The 4,859-nt window shown below is 35.0% G+C and overlaps 1 protein-coding gene across 4 annotated transcripts in view; it reads left to right on the top strand.

The window, feature by feature from the left end:
• Positions 1-4,375, top strand: part of sobpa (sine oculis binding protein homolog (Drosophila) a) — a 41,689-nt gene extending 37,314 nt beyond the window's left edge. For all 4 annotated transcript variants that reach the window (XM_008399701.2, XM_008399699.2, XM_008399700.2 and 1 more), the window contains one exon: positions 298-4,375. The gene's annotated coding sequence lies outside the window, so the exon portion shown is untranslated. The remainder of the gene's footprint in view (positions 1-297) is intronic.
• The last annotated feature ends 484 nt before the right edge of the window (positions 4,376-4,859 follow it).

The raw sequence follows: 4,859 nt of genomic DNA, 5'->3' as shown, positions 1-4,859 counted from the left end.
CATCCATCCATCCATCCATCCATCCATCCATCCATCCATCCATCCATCCATCCATCCATCCATCCATGCATCCATGCATCCATTTTCCTTACACCCTTGTGCCTTAGTGGGGTCGGGAGGGTTGCTGGTGCCCATCTCCAGCTAACGTTCCGGGCGAGAGGCGGGGTCACCCTGGACAGGTCGCCAGTCTGTCGCAGTCCACAAGATTTTCCACAAGATTTTCTCTTTAAAAGCTGGTCATAAATTGATCAAAACAACCTCGACTCTGTCTCATTGTCCTCCCTCTCTCTTTCACAGATGGATGCTCTTATGACCGCAGTGCCATCAGCGACTCACCTATCTACCCCCAACCTCTAAATCCCATCACTCCAAGCTACACCACTCCTCACATTCACACACGCACATATAGGTTGTTGTCATCTCACCATCTACCAGCACAACTAATCGCCTTTCGAGACTGACGAGAATTAAAGAAAATTAAATGAGGTGTATGAAAGCAGAGGAGACAGGGCTCCTCTTGTCTTTATGTCACTCTTTGAGGGCCGAATTTTATATATAAGGGACGTTTTGGCCACCAGGACTTCTTGACCTTTAACTCGGAGACAGTAAATTCTTGCAACAGGAGGATTCACAGGCGTCCACACCCCCGCTGGTTGCATCATTATTTAAAGATTCAATCTGCGCTTCGCCCCCCTTCAACACAAGCTCTGTTTATATATATTTTTTTTACTATGGAGCATCCTGTGATATTCAGAAGTCAGCATCAAACCTGTGAAAAGCATTGAAAAGAGATGACACTATAACCAAGGTACTAAATGTTTGCTCTCGTATTTTGTTTGATCCTTTTTAAACTCACACATTTTAAAATACAGATAAATTGGAACTAGAAACAAACATCAGAACAGTTCATGCAGCTAATTTCTAATGAGAGGAGTCATAAATACTCTTGAATATCTACACTTGCTGTTTGGTTGGATAAAAACATCAAATTGATGAAATGGGGACAGTGTTAATGTCACTAGCCATCTGCTGTTCAGACTTTTTCTCTACATGCATTATTGCACACAAAAAACAGAGTTATCAAAATTGACTTTCATTAATATCATAAAAGCAATGGGCATGGGCTAATCTTTGCTCAGGCTCTTCTTATTGAGGACATGTTAAGCCTTTCTGTGCTCCTAAATTAATCTGGAAAGGTGATGTAGAAAATCTGCCAACCTCAGTCTTGGAAATTTGCGTTTAACATCTTTGTTAACATTGATGCTCATGTTCACTTTTATTGGTGTCAGGGGAGGGATAGCCTTTTTATAAATCTCAATCTTTAACTGTGAGGGAAAACTGGGAAAACGAAATTCACCCATTTAAGCTTTGTAAAGTTAACAGAGTTACAAAGAAACTATTTAGAAACAAATTACGAAAAAACTGCTATTTACTTTTGCAATTTATTCATCTTCACATTTTATTAAATTGCTAATCATTAACCAATAATGTCTTAATTGTCAATTTAAAATGAGCATGAAACAAGCCTTGAAGTAACTACTAACAGAAATGGGACATTGGTAAATGTCTGCTTTTGTTCATGTCTCCTTTAAAACGAATAGGTTTAATAAATGTTTAGCTGTTTAATAATTTGTTCCTATTAAATAATGACCAACTATCCTTTAACAATCACTTCTTAGTCATTAAATTCACTCAGAAAAACATCAGTAGCTAAAGGCTAATTGCTCAGTTGCAAGTTTATATTTTTTCCCCCTATCCCATTTGAAAATAATCATTAATTTATGTTTACCAAATCAGTGACTGTGTAGCAATAAACCAAGATTACATTTTGATGGCATTAAACTGACTATTAATAAATCATTACTTATTCAATTAATTACTGGCTAGTTGCTAATGATTAATCAGTAGCAATTAGAAACCGAATGGGTAGGGCTAATGATGATCAGCCAATGATGATAACTTCCATAATATTCTAGCTTATTTCAAATAGAAACAAAAATACATTGTTCATAAATCATGAACTATTTGAAAAATGAAACATATGCCCTCATTAAACAATTGACTAAAATTCAATCTTTCAATGCTAATAACCTATTTAGCAATGTTTCTTTTTTTCTGCATCTCATGTACAATTGACCATTAACTTATCCCTTCCAAATCAGTAGTTCTGTTAAACAATATCAACTTTAACTGTGAGGGAAAACTGTCAGCAAATTAACTGTAATTATTATAAAATAGTTATTAAACTAGATATGACCATATATTAAAGCTAAGTGCTAATGTGTACTAGTAAAATGCTATGGAGTTAATTAGTCACAGATGCTAACTGGTTCATTTTTATTATTAATAATTTTACTTTAAATATTAGCAATGGAACTATAATTTTGCTACACAATTTAATTAAGACTCAACTACTACAAAAACTTTAGATATAGGCCTATTTAGATAATAGCTAACTCAGCACTAATCACCAAGTTTAATTTATTCTTTATTGGTCTGGGTAAAATGTCTTTTTTCAAATTAAGATCTGTTTCGAGGGAGACCTGCTCTTCAAAGCAGCAGGACTTACAATAAAATACATATCAATAACACAACAATTGCTAAACATATAAAACTAAAGAAATACATCAGATATTAAGAATAAGCATGTGAACATTTAATTTACTAACCAGCAATCGGTCTTTGATTGATTTGTTTCTATATAACTGAACACGGTTTTAGGTCTGTTGTAAAATGTTTCCTCTACAGTCCGTATTAAATTATCTAATGTTGTTTAGCCAACATGTTTTTTTTTATTTAAATTTTTAATTGTAAAGCAATTTTGTCCTTTGTGTGTTTGAACTGTCTCCCATCCAGTTCGACTTGCATTCAGTTAAATGAAGCCAGAAGTCAGTCTACATTTCCAGTGGTGAGATACACTGCACTCTGGTGTTCAGAGACAAAACATGAAACCTGGTTTTATTTTGTAAAGTCATCTTTCTCATATTAGACCTAATAGTTGGCTATTAAAACTACTTATGCGAAGAAAAACTAGGCACACCATAAATTAAGAATGGCTTTAAACACCACATTACTTTTAAAATGGTACTTATAGTCAACAAAGATAACAAAAGAGTACCCAATGCACTAACTTGGTAATCCCAGATATTCTTTTTGTTTGTCTTGTAGCATACATTTTATCCACTATTGAGTTGTACCTGAAAGAGGCCCAACATTTGCTCTTAGCTCACACATAAAAAGTATGCAAACTCGTGTCTGACAGGCTTCATAAATGTAACCATGTACAAGTTTGTGAGGCAGTTGCAAACAGAAACTCCGGCTGAGATTACACTGCATGTAACTGTATCTGTGAGCAGTGAGGTGGGCATTTAGGTTTAACCTACTGTCTGCCTCAGGTCAGTGTCAGACTTTGCAAAAGCTTCTGCTCTACTTTTCTGCAAGCAACAGGGGGGAACAAATACAGTGTTTAAGTTTCCTATTTTTTCTTCTTTGCATAGAACTCTAAAAATCAAAGTCAGAGGAAGAAATTATTCTTAATGTGCACAAATGCACATCGTCAGCAAACAGAATATAACATCAATTTGGAGTTTGTACTTACAAACAAGTGACATGTGAATTTAAGTGAACCCTGTAAAAACACAAAGTGTCAAACATTTCTGAAAGAAAACAAAGGCCAATTTTCTTCATGCAATTGTAATTGCAAAGTTAATTTTTTTATAAAATCCACTGTTCTATTTTTGTTGTTGTAACACTCCCTTTTGCTTAATTGCCTCAAAGAATAGCTCTTTTGGAGACGAGTGCTGGATTTGTTTCCTGCTCTTTGATTCTGGTGCCACAAATAATTTAAATGTCAAGTCTAACTTGTTGGGATTTTTCTTTCTCTGAAACCTAAATGTCTTGTTTTGATGATGTCCTAAACATGGATCACTATGTTTGCTTTTCCCTTCATGTTGACACCTTTTATACTCCCAGACTTTGACAAAATGCCAAGTTCTGACTGCTTCTACTCGTCCCTATGCTATGCTGGTGGCATAAGGGGTATATCATTTTTATTTGAAGCAAGCATTGAAGATATGGGAGTCTAATTTTAGACAAATGAATCCATCTTTCTCAATAGCTGCAAGAGTCATGATGAATCTCCAGCATTCCTTTTTGATTACAAAATACAGGCCTACTTCAGAAGTCTGGATTATGCAATGCAACTAACTCCAAGCTGGAAAAAAAAAGAATAAAAAGAAAACAAGTGCTCGACAGACAAAAAAAATAAATAAACGGGATACAATGCCCTTGTGTTTCAAAAACAACAGAGAAGTTGCCTTAAATCTTGCTTGTATAATCTCCACAGCTAGACAATGATCTTTGCTTGTAAAGACAACTCTCCCTTCTTTGTACAAAAGGAAACAACTTTGTTATCTTGCTAGTGTCAATGTATAGATGATCAGCTTTTTTCTGTAACTTGTATGAACTGTCACATTTTTGCTAAGAAGAAAATCTCAATGTTCCTCAGTCCCTCTCCTCCCCAACATGCAATATGTGCGACGTTATGAACTCGTGGTGGACTGTCAATCTTTTTGTGTGCATTTTACGGTATTATTTATTGTCAACATGTTTTGAATTTGCAAATAATAGGAAAGAGACAGTTTGACATGAACCTGACCTTCAATTTTTAAACTGGAGGCATTGCTGACAAAAGGAGGACTTTTTATTATGACTTTGTACATAACATGTGGCCAAACTTGCTTTGGAGAAAAAAAAACAAACAAATTTTGTGTTGTAACAGTTATTGTTTAATTAAAGTGAATTACTCATGAAGAGAAATAAATAAGAGGCACACACAATGGTATTTCAGTCATTTTCTG

The sequence above is a fragment of the Poecilia reticulata genome, linkage group LG22, assembly GCF_000633615.1.
Source record: "Poecilia reticulata strain Guanapo linkage group LG22, Guppy_female_1.0+MT, whole genome shotgun sequence".
NCBI lineage: Eukaryota > Metazoa > Chordata > Actinopteri > Cyprinodontiformes > Poeciliidae > Poecilia > Poecilia reticulata.
This window is presented reverse-complemented; position numbering and strand designations above follow the sequence as displayed.